This window comes from Dicentrarchus labrax, unplaced genomic scaffold, assembly GCF_905237075.1.
Source record: "Dicentrarchus labrax unplaced genomic scaffold, dlabrax2021, whole genome shotgun sequence".
Classification (NCBI taxonomy): Eukaryota; Metazoa; Chordata; class Actinopteri; family Moronidae; genus Dicentrarchus; species Dicentrarchus labrax.
Genome location: NW_026136712.1, coordinates 8,697,485 through 8,719,317, shown reverse-complemented (window position 1 = coordinate 8,719,317; position 21,833 = coordinate 8,697,485). Strand labels below are relative to the sequence as shown.

General features: G+C 40.5%; 1 protein-coding gene across 1 annotated transcript in view; it reads left to right on the top strand.

Moving 5' to 3' along the window:
• snx29 (sorting nexin 29) overlaps window positions 1-21,833 on the top strand; it is a 128,772-nt gene that overhangs the window by 40,561 nt on the left and 66,378 nt on the right. The window lies entirely within an intron of this gene.

The following is a 21,833-nucleotide window of genomic DNA, read 5'->3' as shown; positions in this document are numbered from 1 at the left end:
CTCAGGATGTCCCAAACTGTTGATTTGGCAACTCCTAACATTTCTGCTATCTCTCTGATGGATTTCTTCTTTTTTTGCAGCCTAAGGATGGTCTGTTTCACTTCCATTGAGAGCTCCTTTGACTGCATGTTGTGGGTTCACAGCAACAGCTTCCAAATGCAAATGCCATACCTGGAATCAACTCCAGACATTTTACCTGCTTAATTGATGATGGGTGAATGAGGGACTAGCCCATGCAGCCCATGAAATAGCTTTTGAGTTAATTGTCCAATTACCTTTGGTCCCTTGAAAAAGAGGCGGCTACATATTAAAGAACTGTAATTCCTAAACCCTTCCTCCAATGTGGATGTGAATACCCTCAAATTAAAGCTAAGAGTCTGCACTTTAAGCCCATATTGATTATATAACTGTATCTTGAATATGTTTTGGTAAACAGCTAAAATAACTTGACTGTGACTTGTGTCAGTCTCCAAATACATATGGACCTAACTGTATACATCCTTGGTGTTTGTTTAGGTAGGAAACATACATTTTGTAAGTAATTGTACATTTTATTTAAACTTTTAGAGTCCGTTAGAGTAAACTCTAGCTGAGTAAACTTAGTGGGAACCAGTGCTCACGTTAGGAAGCCAGGCTAATTAGCATCCACTCTCAGATTGGAATATTGTTGATTGTCGTAAACAAACGTATTAAATAACTTGCGGTACATAACCAGCTTTGAAATGTTGTAAAAATGTTTGTAGGCTATACAAAGCTATGACAGGCTCCAGTTACAGTACAGCGTCTCCTAACACTGCTGGTTTTCAGATGTATCAGATGCCAGGGAAAATACCCACCCAGAGGCTTGAAACTCAGTGTCTGTGTCTCCACACACGTCCTCTGCTTTATGCACACCAGCTGCGGTATCGTTATAATTCCCTCCTATAAAAAGTGAACAGAATTCAAGTTTCGGCTGGAATCAAAGTTCAATGTCACTGTCTAACGAAGAAAAACAGGAAGCAAAGTGTTCCCACGCTTGTGCAGGTTTAACGCTTTTAAGCTGAACGAGAACTTTGTGTCCACCAAGTCATGTTTGATGTTTCAGTGGTCTTTGGTGCTTGAATTTAACTTTGCTGTTATTGACTGTCAATAGTACTGTTGCTCTGCAGTCTTTTAAAAACTATTCCAATACATCTTACATTCAGACTTATGAGCTTCTACCCAGTGGGGTGCTGGAAAACAATTTGAGCTTGCAGAAAACATTTGGTGAGAGAATCAGAAGTGTGTAGGGTTAGATATTGAATTCAATCTTCAAACAGGATCAAAGTAGTACTGACATGTCACTGTTCATGACAATGCTAGACAGAGGAGGGTAGATAAGTGCTGTGAATGAGGAGATGATGAGGGATGTCGCAGAGCATCCAAGCACTTCCTGACAACCTTCTCATCTTCACTCCAGAAGGCTCTTTTTTTTATTGGACACCTGTACCTAGGATAAGGAGAGCCCTCTGAATGCCTTTGCTGTGCTTGTTCTCATTTCTTTTTCCTCCTCTGGGACGGGACACAAGGCCTCACCTGTCTATCCAACCAGCTGCACCACATAGGACCCAGAATACTGATGAAGAGGTGAAATGGTTTGTCAGCACACAGCGGGGATGAGTCATTTACAAGTAATTTATGTTCTCCTTTGACACTAACATGCGTCAAGGGTAGGCAGATTTTAATTTGAGAGCTGGAGAATGAAAAAAATTCCACGTGTAAATGCACCCGAGATGTATTAAAGATAGGGTTATCAACTCACCTGCAGCAAGAAGTGTTCAAAAACAAGTGAGTAAAAGTCAAAGGGGCTGTGGATTGGACGCTGTTTGATGCAAATGATTATTTTGAGACAGAAGTAAACAGTACATTTTCTCAAAAAGTTAGATCTTAACAAAGTGAACAGCCACTGTTTTGGTTTTGGACAGCCTACAGTGATATATGATTCCTCTGAGCCGCTGTAATCAGTCCATGAATCTGAATAGATTTTGCATTGAGAGAGAGCGGGCTGTGACTGTGATTGAGATAAATATAATTTTTGTTTTGGCTCGTGTCTGATTATGATATTAGTTTAGATCAACGGGTTTAGAGATGGGGGGTTTTGAGATTAACTTGATCCGTGGTTTGTTTTTAGCATGACGATCAAGTCCATGTATTCTTGGCTTGTAGTATTCAGAATTGAATTACAGGTTTTGCTTCAAGATCTTGCTCTCCTTTTACATCATCTGCGTTACCATTTACATGCAGTCAATCCTTTTTCAGCTTTATAATTGCATTGCAGATATGATCATGAGTTTGTAATGAGGAAAAAAAGGAAAATATAAATAAGGAGTTAGAAGGAATGAACATAAATATTCAAAATGTGTACACCTGAAAAAAGTACTTAAAGCTCAGGGGCTCCTCACATTGTAACCACATAAGCTTTTGATAAACTCTTAGGTTGAAAGTCTCATGATCACTAATCATATGACTATTAGTTTCACACGCTGTCAGATTCAATGGAAGGAATAGTTTGATGGTTTTTGGTAATACACGCGTCAGCTTTCTTGCCGAGAGTTAGATGAGAAGATTGATACCACTCTCCTACCTGTTGAGGAAATATGAAGCTACAGCCAGTAGCTGAATAGCTTAGCTTACCATAAAGACTGGAGGCGGGGGGAAAACATCTAGCCTGGCTCTGTCCAATGGGGAAAAAAAGCCTAACAGCACCTCACACATATTGACATGTTACATCTTATTTGTCTAGCCTGCAAAAACCAAAGGGTGAAAGCGACAAATTGTGGCTTTTTATGGGAGTTACGAGCTGTAATTATATCTTAGCTGGGCCAGTGATTCAGTGTAGTCTTTGCAGGAAGTTGGTAAGCTTTAGAGGTTCTGGTAGGCATGTATTATTTTTGTTGTTAACTATATCCCCCTGTTTCCAGTCTTAAACTAAGTTACTGGAATGCTAACTCTGTTCATATTGAGAGTAGAAATATCAGAGTGGTGTCTTTTTATCTAACTCCCAGCAAGAACACAAATAAGCATTTTTCCCCAAAATATCAACCGTTCCTTTAGATGCTTTTTGGTTCTCATTACTGCGTTTTTGCTCATGTTGGATCCAAGGACTCTAAAGTAACCCACACTGTGGTCCTTTCTACAAACAACTCAAACTCAATAAGTGTTCTATAAAAGTTTAACTTTATAAAGAAGGAAGATCTCCGACCCTTTCTGTTAACTTGTTTTAGTTCCTTACATTTCGTTTTTTCACAGACTTTCACAGTTTAATTGTACATCAAATGTAGACACGTTTGGTTCATTAATGTGAAATGTCCATTGAATTCAAAAGCTTCATTCTGGTGTTATCCTCTAAATCCCTCCTGCTACTGCCCATTTCCCCTTAAATTGGAAAACTCTGTCACACTTATTAAATTGAGTCCTCAAAATTAGCATGTTCCCAGGACTTAATACACATGCAAAACCCATGGCATCTTTTATCTTGGAATGAGTACAAAACTGCTGAAGATGAAAAAATTACTTTCTACAACATAATGAAGATAACTCACTTGGAGGGAATCCATTTAATGCGAAAAGTTTTTTTTTTTCCCCTCCTTCAGAGCATTTTTTGGACTTTTTCCCTTGGTGAATCCCACTGTGCTGCAGCCAACTCAGAGAAATGCTTGTTTTGTAAAAGTCCTTTGGAGTCTGGATCAAAAGCGTTTTCATAGCAACTCAATCTGTGATTGAAATATTTAATACTGGCACCAAGCCCCACGCAATCTCTTTTCTCTCTCATGCCTCTCACTCAGATTTCCTTTACATTTTGTTCCTCCTGCCTGTTTTCTCCTTTGCTGTCCCTCCACCAACATTTATTCTCCTCCTTCACCACCTATCTTGCTGCATTAATAATCCACGCTAATGCATAGTGCATGTGAAGATCTGAATAAGAGGCTGTATGTATATTTGATCATCTTCCCGACCTTTTGACCACCCATAGAAAGCAGCTGTAGCAGCTAATGTCGGACCGCTGGAGCTGCTGCCTTGTCAGAGCTCTTGTCACGGAGAAAATAATGGAGGTAGTCGTCGAAGAGAAAGAAACACAAAAGTACACTTTAGAGTGTTTTTGCTGCACTCCGCGTGCCTTTCATCCTCTGCATGTGCGAAAAGCTTCTGAAGTGCTGTTTTTTTTCTTCAGTTTTTTTCCTCGTTGTGTAAATATGAATATGGAAAGAAGTGTCAGGATGTTTTGGGGGAAGCTGTTGACATCAGAGAAGTTGCAGACTACTTCCTGGAAGTTCACCGCTTAATGATTGTGTGTCGAGTGTGTGTTTTGCATACGTCAGGGACACGACAGGTGATCTGATGTGCCTTTTGTGATGTTGAAATCATCAGCTTAATGCAGATACTTCGCATCGACACGACAGCCTCCCTATGTTTTCTGCAGGACTTCTCGGCTGATTGGGCTCGACAAAGGGAAAGCTCGGATGTCTGCACATAAGTTAGTGTGATTAAAGGCCACCTAATAAACTTTGACAAGTTTTGGTGTCGGAACTTATTAGCTGCAGCGCACTAAGCCGATATGCGGTTGTGAATGAGCTGGGGCCTCCTGACAGCCACACAAGGTGAAGTTGAAGAGTTTACAAAAACAAAATCTAGCACGGCACAGTTGTTTTCAAGAGCAATGCGTGACGAGCAGGTGGTGCTGATTGAAACTTGCTGTCACCTCCAGTGATTATCCATGTCTGATCTTCAGTGTGTAATAGCACCCTCATCTCCTGCGTAATTGGCTCTCGTATTGATTAAATAACGTATGCAGTTGGTAATGTTTGTTTAGAAACTCAGGAAGTTGAAGTTCTTGAACTTGTGTCCTCCCGTACGCCGGTGTTCAGCGTGAATGGCAGCTGGGTGATAAAAGCAAAGAGGGGAGAAAATGTTTTAACCTAACTAAACACGGTTGTGATAATTGGATGGATTATTCCTTTCAGTTGGGAATTTTGGGCTTGATGTTTTGACTTTAATGGCACGCCGCCGCCGCAGATTTCTTTCCTTGAAGCAGCAGATGACATGGAATAAGGAGAAAAATCCTAAATGGAAAAGAAAATCACAGAATCTGTAATCCGTGGTCCTCGGTTTTGATCAGTTTATAATGAAATACAGCACTAACACTTTTCATTAAGATGTCACTTTCATGTTATAATTGCACAGTTTTTTCTAGCAGCTAAAACACCTGACAAAACAGACTCTTTTCTCTGTGTGGTATTGATAATATCTACTGTACTGTATTTCTGCATATACACAGAACCCACAGACTTGGCTTGGTACTTAATTCCAGTGTGACCTGCAGTATAATGAGAGTGCATTTAGGAGTTCAGTTATGGATGCTAATGGACATGGCCGCTTTTATGAGAGTAAAACCTGTGGCTTTCCATTAGTGGGTCAAGCTCTTTTGTGCACCAGCTCTCTCCAGGTCTATATCTTTTACCCATAGATGGCAGTGTGTCCATAAGTCTCCAGCAACGGCGTCTGTGTCTCTGCTGGTCTGTAATGGTGTGAGGAGAGGCAGACAGCCACTGACAGGCCTCCGTAATGTAGATTTACCATAATGGCCCAGCAAGGAAATGAGATGTACACTGTTAAATAGTTTGGAAAGACATCTTGCTCCGCTCTGCCGTGGCCTGACCTCGCTCTACGAGGCGGCGAAACACCAGACCAGATCATTGATTTGACAAAGGCTTTGACTAATGATACTACTGAAGAAGTGGGAAGAGAGGACAAAGGGGGAAAAAAGCAGTCACGGTCTGTCTTTCTTTTTTAATTCCGCTCTTTTGTCAAGACATGGGATGAAGTGATCTGAACCTGTTGATAAGGCCACGGCGGCAAAGGGGTTGTACATTAGTAAGCGCCATCGACACATGCTCTCACCCGTCTGCTGTGAATTTGTCACCTCTTTCCTCTGCCACCTTCTTTTTGTCCTTTTACTTGGGTCCCTCAATTAAGGCTGGCTTTTGTTCCCGGGGCTCATATGGAGCCAGTGGTCTGTGTCATTCTCCTCATCCATTATGGATCAGCACCCAGAGGAGTAAGAGCAGCGTTATGGGTGTTTTTTAATAGAGACTTCTTCTTCTCTGTCTTCTTCATCTTGTGTGCTGTAGAAGCATTGAGAGACTTGATAGAACTGGATGTGACTGGATGATAATGATGAAGATAAATCATGCATACATCATCAATTGTTTTTCATTTACCTCTATTTGTCTTTTAAGAGATCTAACTAAGAGTCAGACTAATAGATGTATAAATGAATAGTTGTGGGACAAACTTTTCTTGGTAAATTGACTGTTTTCACACTAAAAACCATGTGTGACTGACCAGCTATGCAAATCACCTAAGCTCTGTTCACTCCAGCAGAAAAAGCCAGATTTTAACAAAATTTGCAACAACAGGAAGTGGTATTAATCCCACAGGTGATAGATCATGAAAGACAGGCCAAGCAATCAAAAATAAATAAATAATAATAAAAAAAAAAATACTGTAAATTTCCAACAGGTGACTATTGTGTCTAAAACGTCTTTCCCCTAGCAATCCACAAATTATGAGCCATGTTTTCCTCTTTTTAGTCATTTGGTACCAATTGTCAGCAGGTGTTACTGCTTGTTACCATGGAAACGTGGCTCTTAGCTCTGAGTTTGTTAGGGGGGCGGCTATTTTTTTAGGCTTAAGATAAGTCCGTCCTTATTTTTTTATTATACGTTAAAATAGTCAAAATTAAGACTGGTCCTAACTTACGGAACAGATGTCTTTTTAGACTGTTGTCTAAAGAGCAGTTTTGTCTTGAGCTTTTCTCTCACTTGGCCCCACTGCTGCTCTAACACTTTTTCCCTGCAGGTTAGACATTTCATTGATGAACAGAGAGTTTCCACTATCCATGAAAAGCCATAAGCCAAGTACTTTTCACTGTGCAGTCTGATTTCAGTACTTCTGGTCGGCTCAGGTACAGTCAAGTCGGACTGAACTGAGATGTATCTGTGTGTCTTTGAGCTCTATTCACAGTGAAAAATCTTTTTATTGTCTTTTGTGACAGTCAACATTGCTGACTGCTGTAGGCCTGAAAAACCTGCGTTGCTTTACTATGACAAATGGCAAGAGAGAGTTGTTGTCGCCAGTCACAGCTGCCACGATAGCATATTTGAACATTTATTTCTCCTGTTTTGATATGTTTGAAAATATAATATAAATGCAGAAACATAAAGAATGTAAATAAAAAAACAGTAAAATGTCTTTTTCTTCCTTTATTTGGCAGCGATGTGTTATACTACACAGACCTTGTATTTGGTAAGCTTTCAATGTGGATAATATCAAGAAATACAGATCAGACACTGTATGTGTGTGTGGTTCTTTAACAAGTCTGGATATGTTGTTTAATTGTATTTCTGAAGCGAGTGCTTCCCCGGCTCTGAATTTTTTCCCCCAATCAATGTGTGTGTATGTGTGACAGTTTGATGACTCTGCCTTTCCCCTTTACTCTCATAATAACCCACCGATAGCATCAGAATCAAAGCTCTCTGCTGATCCTGATGCCAACCTCTGTCCCTCCCTCTCGCTCTCTCTCTCTCTCTCTCTCTCTCTCTCTCTCTCTCTCTCTCTCTCTCTCTCTCTCTCTCTCTCTCACTTTCTGTCCCCTTACTTCTCATTATCTCTCGCTCTTGGTCTAATTCTCTGTCTTTCATGTCTCTCTCTGTCATTCTCAGTAGCCTCCCTCTGTCACCATCCCTCTGGCTTTCCCTCAGCTCTAAAAAAGGAAATGTCTAAATTACACTTGCTAATAGGTTGCAGCAGCACTGTTTTCTCTCTCTCCCACCCTCTGTCTTCTTCTTTTTAATGTAGTGTTTGGGACAGAACACATTTCATTTGATACTAAATCAAAGGATTGTTCTTATCAACTCTTGAAGAAGATGGGGAAAAATCCTCTCCTCTCCTCTCCTCTCCTCTCCTCTCCTCTCCTCCAGATGGGAACATCAATTCTTAATGCTCATTCTGCCACACTGGTACCCATCTACCCCCTGGGCGTACAAAACCAGAGCACAGGGCACCATCTCAAACACTCAGTATATCGCTTCATTCATCTGAAACACCTACACAAAGATGTAGTCTTCTCTTTTTAATCAACAGTCCCAAGACACCTGAGCCAAATTCTCATTAAAAGTACTTCATGCAGCGTACACATCAACAGATCATTAACATATTAATTTTCAGACATTAGAATAACTACTCTCAACAAATGAGACAATCACTGAGAAGATTGGCAGCCTCTTTTAGCCTTTACAGTGTATTCTTCATTTTCTGCTGATTGGATTGATTTGGTTGGAGCTTAGCTTCATTGTGTTAGGGCAGAGAGAGAAAGTTCCTTTTTGTTTTGTTTTTTTCACAAAAAGGAAAAAGCACTATTCAAGTACAAATAGACATAAAAGTCTGAGTTGCTCAAAATAGCAGATAGTGAAAGACCTAACAGTGAAATTAGTTCTGACATATTTATCCAAAACCAAAGAATTGAAGATACAGTTGTTTTCATTAAACAACAACTTAACACAAAGTGATAATATAAATTTTGCTGATCACGATTTAAGTTCTCACATTGATGCAATGATGTAGAGGTGCACTTCTGTACACTGTGACATCACCATTGGTTGTGGTCAGAGGTGAAACATCAGCTGGCATTAAGTTTCTCTTCAGAAGAATATTTTCAGTCCAGTTTTTAATTAATTGAGAAATTCAGTCCAGATGATCCTGGTATTCTAATTGCTTACTATGTACAAACAACCAACCAAACCAGCTGCTTGTATGGCTGTAGATGTATGTCTGTCAGTCATGTATCTGCTACATTATTCAATATTTTCCACCAACATTTCTTGGTCTCAAAAGTTAAGTTTTATTGTATTTTCTGTCAAACTGGCAGTAGATTTAGTCTGTTAAACTGGCAGTAGTTGAATCGCAGTAGACGCTGTTACCTCAATGTATTTTTGGGCAGCGATCCATGGCAGACAGGATGGCTAGACGTGTTCATTTGTTACTATGGCTTCATGTTGCCTTTTCAGTGCACAAGGAACACTGCCATTATACACATTTAAATGTCAGGGCTAGATGTTGCATAGTTATATAGGCACGGTGATGTATGGCATATTTTGTCATATTCCTTTTATATCCATTTTCCTCTATCTATAAAGTATATAAAGGGCTTTTGCTGCATTTAGCAGAGACGAGTAGAATCACGCATGCCGTTGTTGTGAGAGTGAAGTGACTGCCCTGACTCTTCACTCCTTTTCCATCCTGCTAGTATTTTAATCTTTATTTCAGCAGCATAAACTACACACTTAAGCCCAGTATAACCTGTCTTTTCTCGGTCATCCTGGTTTCTTCTTTCACTGGCTGAACTTTTCCCACCCAGGTGTTTCCATTTAGTCTGGAATCCAATTTCCTCTGGGCTATTTAAAAAGTCTTACACATGCTTCCTGTACCTACCATCTAATTGCGGTTTAGAGGTTTTGCTACGGAGGAGTTACCTAATGTCTAATGTAGTTGTTAATAATTTGACCCCTTTAACCTTTCTCATTAGTCATCAGTGCTAAGTGGTGGTTGGTCAGTGGGCGGCTCCAAGCAGTGAGAGCTGCAGCAAACAAATGGTCTCTGTCATTAAATGGGATGTTAGCAGCGCAGGTGCCCTTTAAGAGCAAAGAGACTATTAACACAATAACCAAAAAGCAATTAGATTGACTTTTCAAAATGGCAGTCAATTAGCAAAGCTGCTGCTCTGCACGGTGGGAGAGGTAAGAGAGAAAGACAGAGAGGAAATTAGAGTACTGGGTGATGCAGCTGCTGATCACCGGCTGATCCCAAGCTGTTCTGATGTCACAGGGAGACGAACGTCAGATGATAGCTTGCCATTTGATGCCATTAAGCAAAATCCAAATTTTTATATAGCCCGAATGATCAAATAATATCAAATAAGAATCGTGTTTTCAGGAGTTTTGCGGTACATGCATAAAAGGCGAGCAGTATCCAGTTGGTTGCAATCTGCAGCCCCACTGCTAGATGCCACTAAATCCTACACACTGGCCCTTTAAGGCAGTAACTCAATCTTGTGCTGTATTGATTAAAACATCTAGGACTATATTTTTGCTGATCCATGTCTGTCCAGTCACACATTTCAAAATTCAGGTTTAGTGCTTTCAAAAAATACACTGGAGAACAAATGAAATATCCGCTCAGAGCACTTTTTGGAAGATGCTACAAAGAATCTTAAAAGTAAACTTCACCAGGATTGTTCTCACAAAGTGCCTTTGTTTGTGCCTTAAAGAAGTTTAAACTTTTGTTGAAAGTGGTGTTGTGCAGGCATCTGTCTTTGTCTTATGTCTCCTGTCAGAACAAAGAGAGGGCCAGATTGACAGACATAGATTAATCCTAATTTTTGAAGGTTTGAGTGAATTCCATGAATGAGTTTGTAACTCTTTTTTTTTCTGAAGAACACTTCTATCTGCGTGCCTGCCTGTCTGTGAGTCTATTTGTTATTCAAGGGAGAGGTACACAGCTTTAAAGAAAATTCTGAACAAGGCACTCCTCTCTCCATGCAAATTAAAGTTATTTACTCTCTGAGATGTTTTGGTTGTATCCTGTTAGGAAGTAAGAGCACTCTCTGATCTGGAGAGTGAATCTAGAATAAATTATGTCAAGGCTTCACCAGGTGTGATTGTGCAGCCTGCTACTATAAGGAAGCAGACTTGACAGGAAACTCATGTTGTCATGGGAATAGACAAGATAATGGGCAAGTTGGCCTTGGGTGGCTCTGTTTTCTATGAATGTGATAAAATGTCAGATTTTTTTGGGGGGGTCTCAGTGTTGGGAAAACAGGACAATGTACACTGAACCACTGAGGCATGTCAACCCATGTTGACTTGTGCCTCGACCCTGCCAGTGTGTGGGCTTACATAGAAAATAATAGGCATGGGTGTTTTAAACATGCCCTTGGTCTCTAAATATGATGAAACGACATCAGTTCAGTAATTTAAGGCGTTTTGATCGCCTGAATAACAATGCAGGTTGTGTATTTCTCAGGTGCCTTTTTAAGTTCTGTTCGAGTCGATTGAAATATCAATTAAAGACCCAACTTGAATCAGAACGAGCTACAAAGGGGCTGGTTTGGGTTGGGGCCTTTGGGTTTTTCAGGGGGTTTGTGCGTACCTGTGCCAGGGCACCAAAAAGCCAACATATGTTAAAACTTTTGTGAGTATTTCCATTTTCTTGCTCAAATTGGCAGATATTTAGAATATCATGTCAGCAGGATAAAAAAAATCCCCTGACACAGTATTCAGAGATGAAGACCTTTACATCTGCAAAAAAACCCTGACTGTAACTGCAGCTTTTACAGAATAAAGAACTGATATATCAATCCAACTTTTAACAATATAGTACGACCTGCAGTCACATTTGTGGTATAATGCTACAATTCTGAGCACTGATTTTCAGTGTGTATATCAGCACCACACAGCGAGGATCACAGATGTTAATATGCATGGAGGAAAGACTGTATTCACTTATTATTATTAATGGACTTTCTATATGAATAACAAATGACCTACTGTGGGTGTAAAAACTGACTTATAATGCATTGCTTGTGGTTTGGTACAAGTTGTTTGTTCCTGAGCTGTCTAGACCAGTAATACAAGATTTAGGAAAGGCTATGCATTTATATGCTTTTATGTGCAGGCATACACAATATTTCATGCATAACTAAATGTTTGCATGCTGTGTTATGTGAGTGGTTTTGTAAGCCACTCAAATCAATGTGTGTGTGTTTGTGAGTCACTTTGTTAGAAAATGGGTGAACATGGCGTACGTATTGTTTTTAGTAAACCAGTTCACGTCTTGCGCGCGATTGGTTCTGTAAATGTGCAAATTTTGTCGTGCATGAGTGTGCAGCCGCTCTGCAAATGCTTGATAACTCTTTTAATAGGTTGCAGCAGATTGAGCTGTGATGCTTTCCAGCCCAGACATTTTTGGGTCAGAGTTTTCTTTTTTTCTAATAATTGCTTTGATCACAGGAATAATTAGGTTTTCCTTTTTCCTATGTTTCAAACACACGCACGTTAGCAGGCAGAGGTACCTGCTCACATCCATTTCTCTCCCATCCTTCACTGTGCAGTCATGTACCTTTAACATACACTGACAAAAGGTTTTGGAACAGGCAACAAAACAAGTGAAGCACTGTCAGGTCAAAGATTTAGCGGAAGCTCAATCTTCTTAATGCAGCAGAACCTTCACTTGGGTGTGCTGATAAGAAGTGATAATCGCTTTCTTGAAGCTGCTGTACTAACTGTTACCTGCTCGTCGAATAGAGCTGAGCATGCTGTGCTTAAGGTGGAGACTTCAAAACTCCAAAATTCAATTACAACACCCCCCACTGTGTTTCTTTCCTCATGAGTCTTTTTATCTTAGAAGTACAGTCATATCAGGCTATGAAGTGGATTCTTAGAAACACAAGTATTTCGGCAAGTTTTAGTTGACTTATTTTCTTGTTTTCAAGGTAGTAATGATGCAATCATGATCACACAATATACAGGCAACAAAAAGGGATTAATATTTCTTTCTCTATGTTCGAGTTAACTGCAGTAACTCCAAGTCATGTTGAGGTGAAGTTAGCAGAAAGAAGACATTTCTTTATTACGAATATGCTAAAAAGTTTGGACCACCATAGCAAATGGGCTTATTTTTCTGAGTTTAGAGTTTTGACACAACTGAATTTCCCCTGTGGAAACTTAAGCCATCAAGGTACTAAATATGCACTGAATGAAGAAAGTTTTCCACAGGTTTAATTTTGTGAAATGAGATTTTGCACGGCAGAGTTGGAGAAGTGAGCTGTGTGCTTTTGGATTCTGTGTGTGTGTCTGTGTGTGTCTGTGTGTGTGTCTGTGTGTGTGTGTGTGTGTGTGTGTGTGTGTGTGTGTGTGTGTGTGTGAGAGAGAGAGAGAGAGAGAGAGAGAGAGAGAGAGAGAGAGAGAGAGAGAGAGAGAGAGAGAGAGAGAGAGAGAGAGAGAGAGAGAGAGAGAGAGAGAGAGAGAGAGAAACATGTGCTTATGATGTGTCTGTGCATTTATGATACTGACAGTGACACATGCACACAGTTATCCAATTTTTGTTCTCACTCAGATTATGAGAATTTCTAATTAAGCGCTTTACATGCCTTAACATTTCCTATAAATATTAATTAAATCATTCCACTACACATAATCCGAATATCGATCGCCCATCCCTCCCCTAGGGTTACCTCTCATCATTTGCACCGCACAGTATTGCACGCTGCTCGCATGCAGCTGTACTCTTCAAACCTCAGTTAGTGCTCATGTAATGCTTAGAGGTGTGAAGGCTAAACAAAGGCTGAGCACTTCAGATTAGAGCAGATGATAAAATGAAACTTTAATAATCCCCGTGGGGAAACTGGGTCATTGCAGAAGTGAAGAAAAGAAGACAAGAGCAGAGAAAATGGAGACTTGCAGATAATACAATTAATTACAACCAAAGAACATATTGTACTGAGGGTAAAACACAGGAGAAGCTAAGATAGGGCATATTGGTTGGCAGCAGCAGGTTAGAAACGTCACGTTCATTTGGACAGAGCTTTGAACATATGTTCAAAACATATGGTCAAAGATGTAAGCCAAGCATTTACAGATTTGTTTAGGTACTTGTAACTGTGTCTAATGAAGCCGAAAAGGTCTAAAATAATCTTGTCAAAAAATGGACCAAGTGCTGGAGGTTGCGGCTTGTTCAGGTCAATGTGACAGGCTTATTTGGATAATGCGCTTGTCCAAACAATCACCCCGCTGATTTGATCAGTATTGCCATAGACGCACAGGCTGAATCTCTCATTATAACATCAGCGCACCATAATCAGATTTTAATTTTCTGAGTCCTTATAAGAGCGTCAGATGGACTTTATTGATCCTGGCAGCTAAATTGGGTCATTACAGTAACAGCGATTAGAGGTGTGTGTTATTTTCCGGGAACACGAAACAAACTAATTCTGTGATTCTCTGTTGATCCCTGAAGGACAAATTAATTTTATTTCATGTGATCTTCAGTACATGGAGGGGATGTTATAGGACAGCTGATCAAATAGGAGAGCTTTTAGCTGTCCCAAAACCATATTACATACTCATCTATGTAGTATGTGTTCTCTGCTGTTCTTAATAGTATATTCTTGCAGTTATTATGCCCATAATGAATGTACTTATTAGGGTTGTTATAACATAAAGAAATACTGCCACGTAAAAACTGTTATACTTTGTTTCTGAGATGTTCCATTGCAAAATTTTGCCCCCCATCTATGAGCTTCTTCTCGATATACTATTTTGCATTGTGGTACCATCAGTAACAGTTCCCTGTGGGTCTTTCAGCATGTGTTATTGACTGTGCCCATTTTATCATCAACAAAATCTGAAAATGGGTCTAAGAAACTCAGCAACACACTGTTAATGTTTTGTTTTTTTTAACCATCACAAATGTTCCGCATGAGTCATGACCATCTTTAGATGCTCTTATGTCACCAGGCCTGCGACATCTCTTCTTGTTACTATGCATCGCTAGTAAATAGGAAATGTTTGTCCATTAGTATTCCTTACCATCTGCCATCGGATTTTACACTCACATTTTATATCTTGGTTATTCAGCTGATGCTTTGAGACTAATGACACATTGTGTTAAGGGAGAAGGTCAGTGTACAATCAAAAAGTACAATCAAGTGAAATCATGTTGTTTTCCACTGTTACATTTCCAAGAACAAAATTGCTTTCAGATTTCTATTCAGAGAGTTGGGACATAATTTGACCTGGTGTGTGGTGTAAAAAAGGATATTCTGGGAGCAGAAGAAAAGTACTTTCAACTGCTTTTCTCTTTTGTATGATACAGGGCTGAAAAGGGCCGTGGTCTGGTCGTGATTGATGGTAGATGGCAGTGGTTTGCTCTGATTGGAGCTATTCTGGACACTTCCAAGAAGAGAGCAAAAAAAAGCTCGAAGAGCACCCTTGAAATGAAAGTAGAGCATGCACACAAACAACCAGATGGCCTCGAAATGATAGGTTTGACTGTGTGTGTATGCTGTACTCTAGGTATATTTATATACATAAAGCTCTTTTTACTATGTGTAGAATAAAACGCAAAACACATTAATTTGATACAGGGTATCATATTAACTTGATCCTGTAAATTTAATTTGTTGGATTGTGTATTCGGAGGAGGATCTAATGTGCTCAGATTCAGACGCATCAGAACATTTTGTCATTTGGTCACATTTCTTGGTATTCTTTGTTCAAGTGAAATCCCTCACTAAGCTCAAACCAAAAGACACCGTTCTCTCGCTTTACACATTGTTTCCCATCGTATTTGGAACAGCATCTTTCATGCCACCTCAGAAAACTAAGGAAAGCTCAAGACAGGTGTGGAATAGCTACTCTATGTGTTTTGAGCATACATGTATGATCAGGATGTCAGTGTTTTTCCTCCCATGATCAGCGTGCCTCTGGCTGAGCCAGGCCAGCACAGAGCTTCCCTGATTGGAGGCATCAGAGCGAGGAGAATAGTGATTTCCACGCCTTCTGCCTCACGTGTGTGCGAATGAAAAATCTTGTGCGGTTTGTTCCATGTAACAGCATTGAGCTGGCCTAATCTCTCTTTTCTCTCTCAACACACATACATGGACTAATACACAAAGGCCTGCGTTATCTGAAGGAGGGGAATGCGAGAAATGAACTATGAACGATTAGAAAATGAAAGAAGATTGCTTTTGATTAGCACTCGTTAATTAACTCAGTCAGCCGACTGCCTGCTCCCTAGCCAGCCCATCAACAATGTATGGCCTGACTGTGTGATTAACTCAACTTTGTGTGTGCCTGTGTGTTGTGTGTATGTGTGTGTGTGTAGGGGTGTGTGTGTTAGAGAGAGCAGAGGGAATGCTTGCTATTGTTAATGTAGAAATTTTTTCTTCCTCCTGATTTTGATCATGTCGTTTTATAATGAAAAACAGACGAACCTTGAACCTCAATTTGCTCTGACGTACGTCTGCATGTGCTCCCTTTTGTTGCATCGGTGTGTGTGCGTGAGCAAAAAATGTTTTTATGCATGTTTTCATTGATATGCATGGTGGGAAGTTGCTATCCTTTACAACATACATGATTAGTGGCACGGGACGGCTGCAACTCCACAGCACAGAGCTCTGCCAAGTCAAACTGATTGGCAATGAATGATTGACGAGGGGGAAAAAGAGCTTAAAGGAGAGATGAGAGAAAGACGATGAGGATGGACGGGAAAGGAGTGAGGAAGATTTAAAAGGTAAAGTAGGTATGAAGAAAAAGGATAAATGAAGGTTGCATAACCGAGTAGAAGGTTTGAAAGAAAGACGCAACAAAGTCAAGCACAAGGAAACCAGATCAATACCGCATAGAGGAGAAGCCTCAACAAAAACAAGGACATGTTTTTAAAGCGAAAAAGAGATGAAAGAAAGTTAGGGGCACAAAAACAGAAAGAACAAAGGATGGGGAAGCAGGAGCTGGGAGGGATGGAGCGATTTCATAAGAAGATAAGATATGGAAGACGAGATTCAGAAGAGCCCCAATTTCACAGTGGTGTGAGTGCCGCGGGTTTGTGCTGTTAAGGCATTACAAGGAGCTCTCCACCTGATTGCGCATTAGTCCTATTGTGGAGGGAGCCCTGCACATGTTTTATTTAGCAGGCTCGCTCCGGCTAACAGAGCCGCCTCGGCTGGAGCAGGATGGACGTTTGTTTGTTCTGTGGCCCGCTGTGTGCTCGGGGTCGCGGATGCAGAGCCACGTCTCCCCACTGCTAATGGACAGAGCCGCATTAGTCAAGTGTGTCAGCCTCTGCCCTGCTTTCTCGACAGCAGGCACCGACGCTATTATCACCCGTCAAAGCTTCCCCTTTGGAGAGGGTATTTAAGGTTTTTCTTGATTTCACGGAAGGCTTAGGTTACAAGTCATTTCTAATGTGAGATTTCTCTATTCCTGCCTTTTCTTCTGTTTTTGACCATGAGAAGAGGCTGTAAATGACCCAGCCGCTATGTGTAATGCGTGAGGTCAAATGGACTTAAGCTTTTCTCCTCTTGTCCCTCTTTTACCTTGTTCCCGCCAGCTGGTAGCTGTGGGGTCTTAGAATAAGAAAAACTTAAATCTGCAAGTGAAAACAACAGAAGTATGCAGAATACAAAATAAATCTCAATTATTGGCCACAAATAAAGGTGCTATACTGCCTGAATTAGGTGGGACATTGAACACCGCTATTGATAACATGTCCTCACTCAGTAAAGATTTGTTCTCCCCCCCAAAATCTTGGTAAGGCTATTCAGCAGGAGTATCGACTAATACCTTTTGTTGCTTTTCTGTTTCCTTAAATGTTTTTTCACTTCACCTTCATCCTCTGTCTGTTTGAGACCTCTGAGGGGAGTCCGCTCTGCGTGTACAGTAGACCATTATCTATGTACGATGGCCATCTCGCTGCTGCTCTCTCAGCCCTGTGCTCCTGGGAGGAAAAACAAAAGGATGAAGGTCTCAGAAAGGGGGTTGGATGATTGGACATTTGGAATTCAGTGATAACATGAATGAACTGGTCCCTTGCTAATGTTTTTCTTTGATACAAAATAAAATGTAGCCATGTGCAAGACTTTAATTGTGGAAGGATGAGCACATTTGTATCCATTTAATTCCAAACGCACTGGGACTTCATTGCTGTTATTAAGTGTTGATGGTTTTGTCTTGTACTGGCTCCTATGGGCAACGTCAGCAGAAAGCATCGTTAGACATAACAAATTAAACCTTCAGGACAAAGTTGACTAATCTGAATTTCATTAATTTATTCTTGGCCTCGTTGCCAAATGGTTATCATGTTTGCTGTCTTAAATAATAAAGAATAAATTGGTGAAATTGATCAACTTTGTCCTGAAGATGGAACACCTATTATCTGTGTGCTTGTCAACATGATACAAAGATAATAAATGACTACAAAAAGGTTACTACACAATACCCTACATCCTAACAAGGATCCCTTTTTATCTTTGTATTTAAAGTTGAAACTTGTATGACTTTAGTTTAGCACAACAAACCAAATTCTGGGAAGGCAAGTCCTTTAAAAGATCAAACAAGTGAAATCTGTTTCTCTAGTGACACGAGGATAGAAGGTGTTGCACATTATCCCAGTTTTTTATCAAAAGTCTGTTCTCTCACTTCTCACTGGATCTCATCAATTGGCCGCTTTTTAGAAATAAACATTTGAAAGCAGAACAAAGTGCGTTTTTGAAAATGTTTCCTCTTTGGTTGACCCATGGCCAAACGCAAAACTCAGGAGCACAGTTTTTTATTGACCTAACAGTTCGAACATTCAGGAGATTCTCCTCAGCGTGTCCTGTATGTGTCCATCTCTCAGTGGATTCCCCACTAAACTGGCCCATTCTCTCACACACTGTGATCATTAGAGAGGCGTCTCTGGAGATGTACACACTTGGGTGAAAACCCAGGGGATGGACTCTTCTGGGACTGCCACAGTGTAGCGCAACATATACACACACACACACACACACACAAACACACAAATCAACAGTTTTATAATATAATATTATACTTATAGGAGCATATTGCTCACATGTAGCTCAACATTTCTGACGTTTTCTAAATGCCACACACAAGCACACATATCACACATACACACACATGCACAGCTGCTACGGAGTTTTGCTCAGTTAGTTTTGTTATTACAGACCAGCTGTCTGCCCAATTTCCTAGATTCAGGAACATCTGTGTGTGCCCCCTTTTCTCTCTAACTCACCCCCCACCCCTCTGTCTCTGTCTCTCTCTCAGTCGCCCACACACTCGGTGTATGTGTCATTATTAAGAGCTTATCAATGTGACAGGTAACAGAAATCCAACTTCAGGGGGGAAAAAAAACCTCAGAGCTGAGGCAAATTGGCACCACAAGAGCAACCGTCAGCAATCGTGTGTGTGTGTGTGTGTGTGTGTGTGTGTGTGTGTGTGTGTGTGTGTGTGTGTGTGAATATTCAAGTGTTTGTTTGCCACCTTTACGCTATTGCTCCCATTTAGTGTGTGTGTGTCTTCTTGGATTCCTCTCTCACTGTGAAAGTATGTCTTTTGGTATTTTACAGTATGTATATATTTTCATTTTCTGTGTGTGTGTGTGTCTGTTTGTGTGTGTGTACGGTAGCTTTCTAGGCTATTAGGCTGCTGACTGAGGTATATAGTTCAGTGCTATTGGTGGGCCAAAGATAAGCTTGGGGATTGCTGTGCTGCTAGGTCCTTTGCAGGAGCCATGATAATGCATTTCTGTCAGCCTCAGTGTGTGTGTGTGTGTGTGTGTGTGTGTGTGTGTGTGTGTGTGTGTGTGTGTGTGTGTGTGTGTGTGTGTGTGTGTGTGTGTGTGTGTGTGTGTGTGTGTGTGTGTGTGTGAGAGAGAGAGAGAGAGAGAGCAAGAGAGTTTGTGTGTGTGTGTGTGTGTGTGTGTGTGTGAAGAGAGAGAGCAAGAGAGTTCATGTGTATATCCAACCTTCTATACGTGTGTGGGCTGGTTTGTGTGTAACTGTCTTGCTGTGCCAGTAATTGTAGGTTGTAGCGTGACAGAACTTTGTTGTTTTAGTTTGAGGTCTGTATCTGTGCTCTATGTGTATCTGTGAGCTTGTGTTTTTATTCTATTGAGGGGTCTAAATAAATAGTGAAAAAATAAATCAACGAGCTGATTACAAATTAAAAAAATTGTCTTCAATTTAAGTAATTAAGTAAATTAAAATACCAAATATGATGTTATGCAGATTCACTTCATCTCTTATCATTACAAACAGAATCTCTCTCTGGGTATTTTCATCATCGTTCTGACCAAATAAACAATTTAAACAACAACTGAAACATGATTTAACGAAGATGTAAAAGGTCAGAGAAGCAGGTTTGTTACTGGTGACTCAACACCTGGACGTTTTTATTAAGAACTCATAATTCATATCCAGTCATTTGCTTTGAATTAGTCATTATCTTTATTATTTTATAAAAATGCACAGGTGGACTTGCTAATTTGAACGTTGTTAATGTACATACGCCTTTGTGACACTTTCCTGATCTACAGTATGGCTGTATCAAGTGCGTGACAATACTTAATCTACTACCGTTATCCAGACTGGGTATGTTCTCATTCTCTCTTTTCTTTGTTGCTGATACATTTCTTTGTGCAATATGTCGGTCTGTTTTTGGTCATGTGTATGTTCAGTCTGAAAGAAAAATAACGGCCAATGTAAGATCAAGAAGTAGACTGTTTGTTCGGCATTGATTGTTGTCTGATCCAAGAGTACGTCGATGGCTGCAATTCTAAGACCTTATTGAATTTTCTAAATATAAAAAGAATATACTTCCTTTCACATAGGAAGGACCATGTATACCACCTTCATGAAAAGCCACTTCAGCATGTTGAATACCTTACCTCTATCAAATGGTTGCAATAGAAAATGAGAGAGCCGTCGAGGGGAGTTGAAGTACAATTCACATTATGGAGAGCTGAGAATATGGTTTTTGGCTAATGATTTCCATTACTGTAATTTGATCCAGCTGTACTGCAAGTATTGCCAAGATGCCTTTGAGTAAAGCAATAAACCACCATGGTACCCTGTGCCTCATTGTCTGAGATATAATATGTAATGAATTGACAAATGGACAAAAACTCTCACCAGAACACCAATCTGTGTGTGTGTGTGTGTGTGTGTGTGTGTGTGTGTGTGTGTGTGTGTGTGTGTGTGTGTGTACGTGTGTGTGTGTGTGTACGTGTGTGTGTGTGTGTGGTGTGGACGTGTGTGTGTGTGTGTACGTGTGTGTGTGTGTACGTGTGTGTGTACGTGTGTACGTGTGTACGTGTGTACGTACACAGTCTACTGGGCAGACTTTATCCATCCGTGCTCTTATTTTCGTACCTCTTACCTGTTAGTGATTCTCAGTAGCCTTTTTCCCTTCCGCCCAGTCTATTTGTAACTACAATGAGCTGGCCTGCTTCATCAATACCTGCCTCACTCTGTCTAGACATTCAGACATTGCTGGGGGTTCACTCTTTTTTTAATCACAGTCCAACTGTATGTTTTCTAAAACTCCCTGAAGTGCCATCACCACAAGTTTATATGAGCTCTGTGCAGCCTTTGGACATGCTCAATTTCTATCTCTGTACTTCATTTCCTCTCTCTCTCCTTGTCTCTCCCAGCTCTTAGCCTCACTGTGTTTGTTTAGGTGTTAGCTGTGTGCGGTGGCAGTGAAATAACAGCGTTAATTTGCTTTTGCTGAGGTGAAAAAAACAATCCGTCTCCCAACCGCCCCTCTGCAAAAGAAAGAAAAAAAAAATACAGAGCTTCCACTTCTTCTAAGTTCTGCCATTCTTCGCTGAGGGAACCCGATTAGTTGATGTTTACGGGCTCAGAAGTGGCGCTTTAGGCTCCGTCGTGATGACTTTAGCTGGTTAGCGAGCGACAGTAGTGCAAAGAAACAATAAGCTCTGCCTGAACAGGAAGTCAGAGCAAAACAGACGATGGTGAGCGAATGGGAGTTTATCATTTTGACAGAACTGTAAGAGGTTTTCTCAGAGGGAAAAATGTGTGTGCCCTACAGCATTTTATAATGTACATACAAGAAAGTGTGCATGCACGTATTTGTGTGTCTTCCTGTGGGTGTGTGTTTGTATGCCTCTCCCTATATGATTGTACGTTTCTTTTATATATATTGTGTTTCATATCTACTTCAGTGGGCGCCATTAAT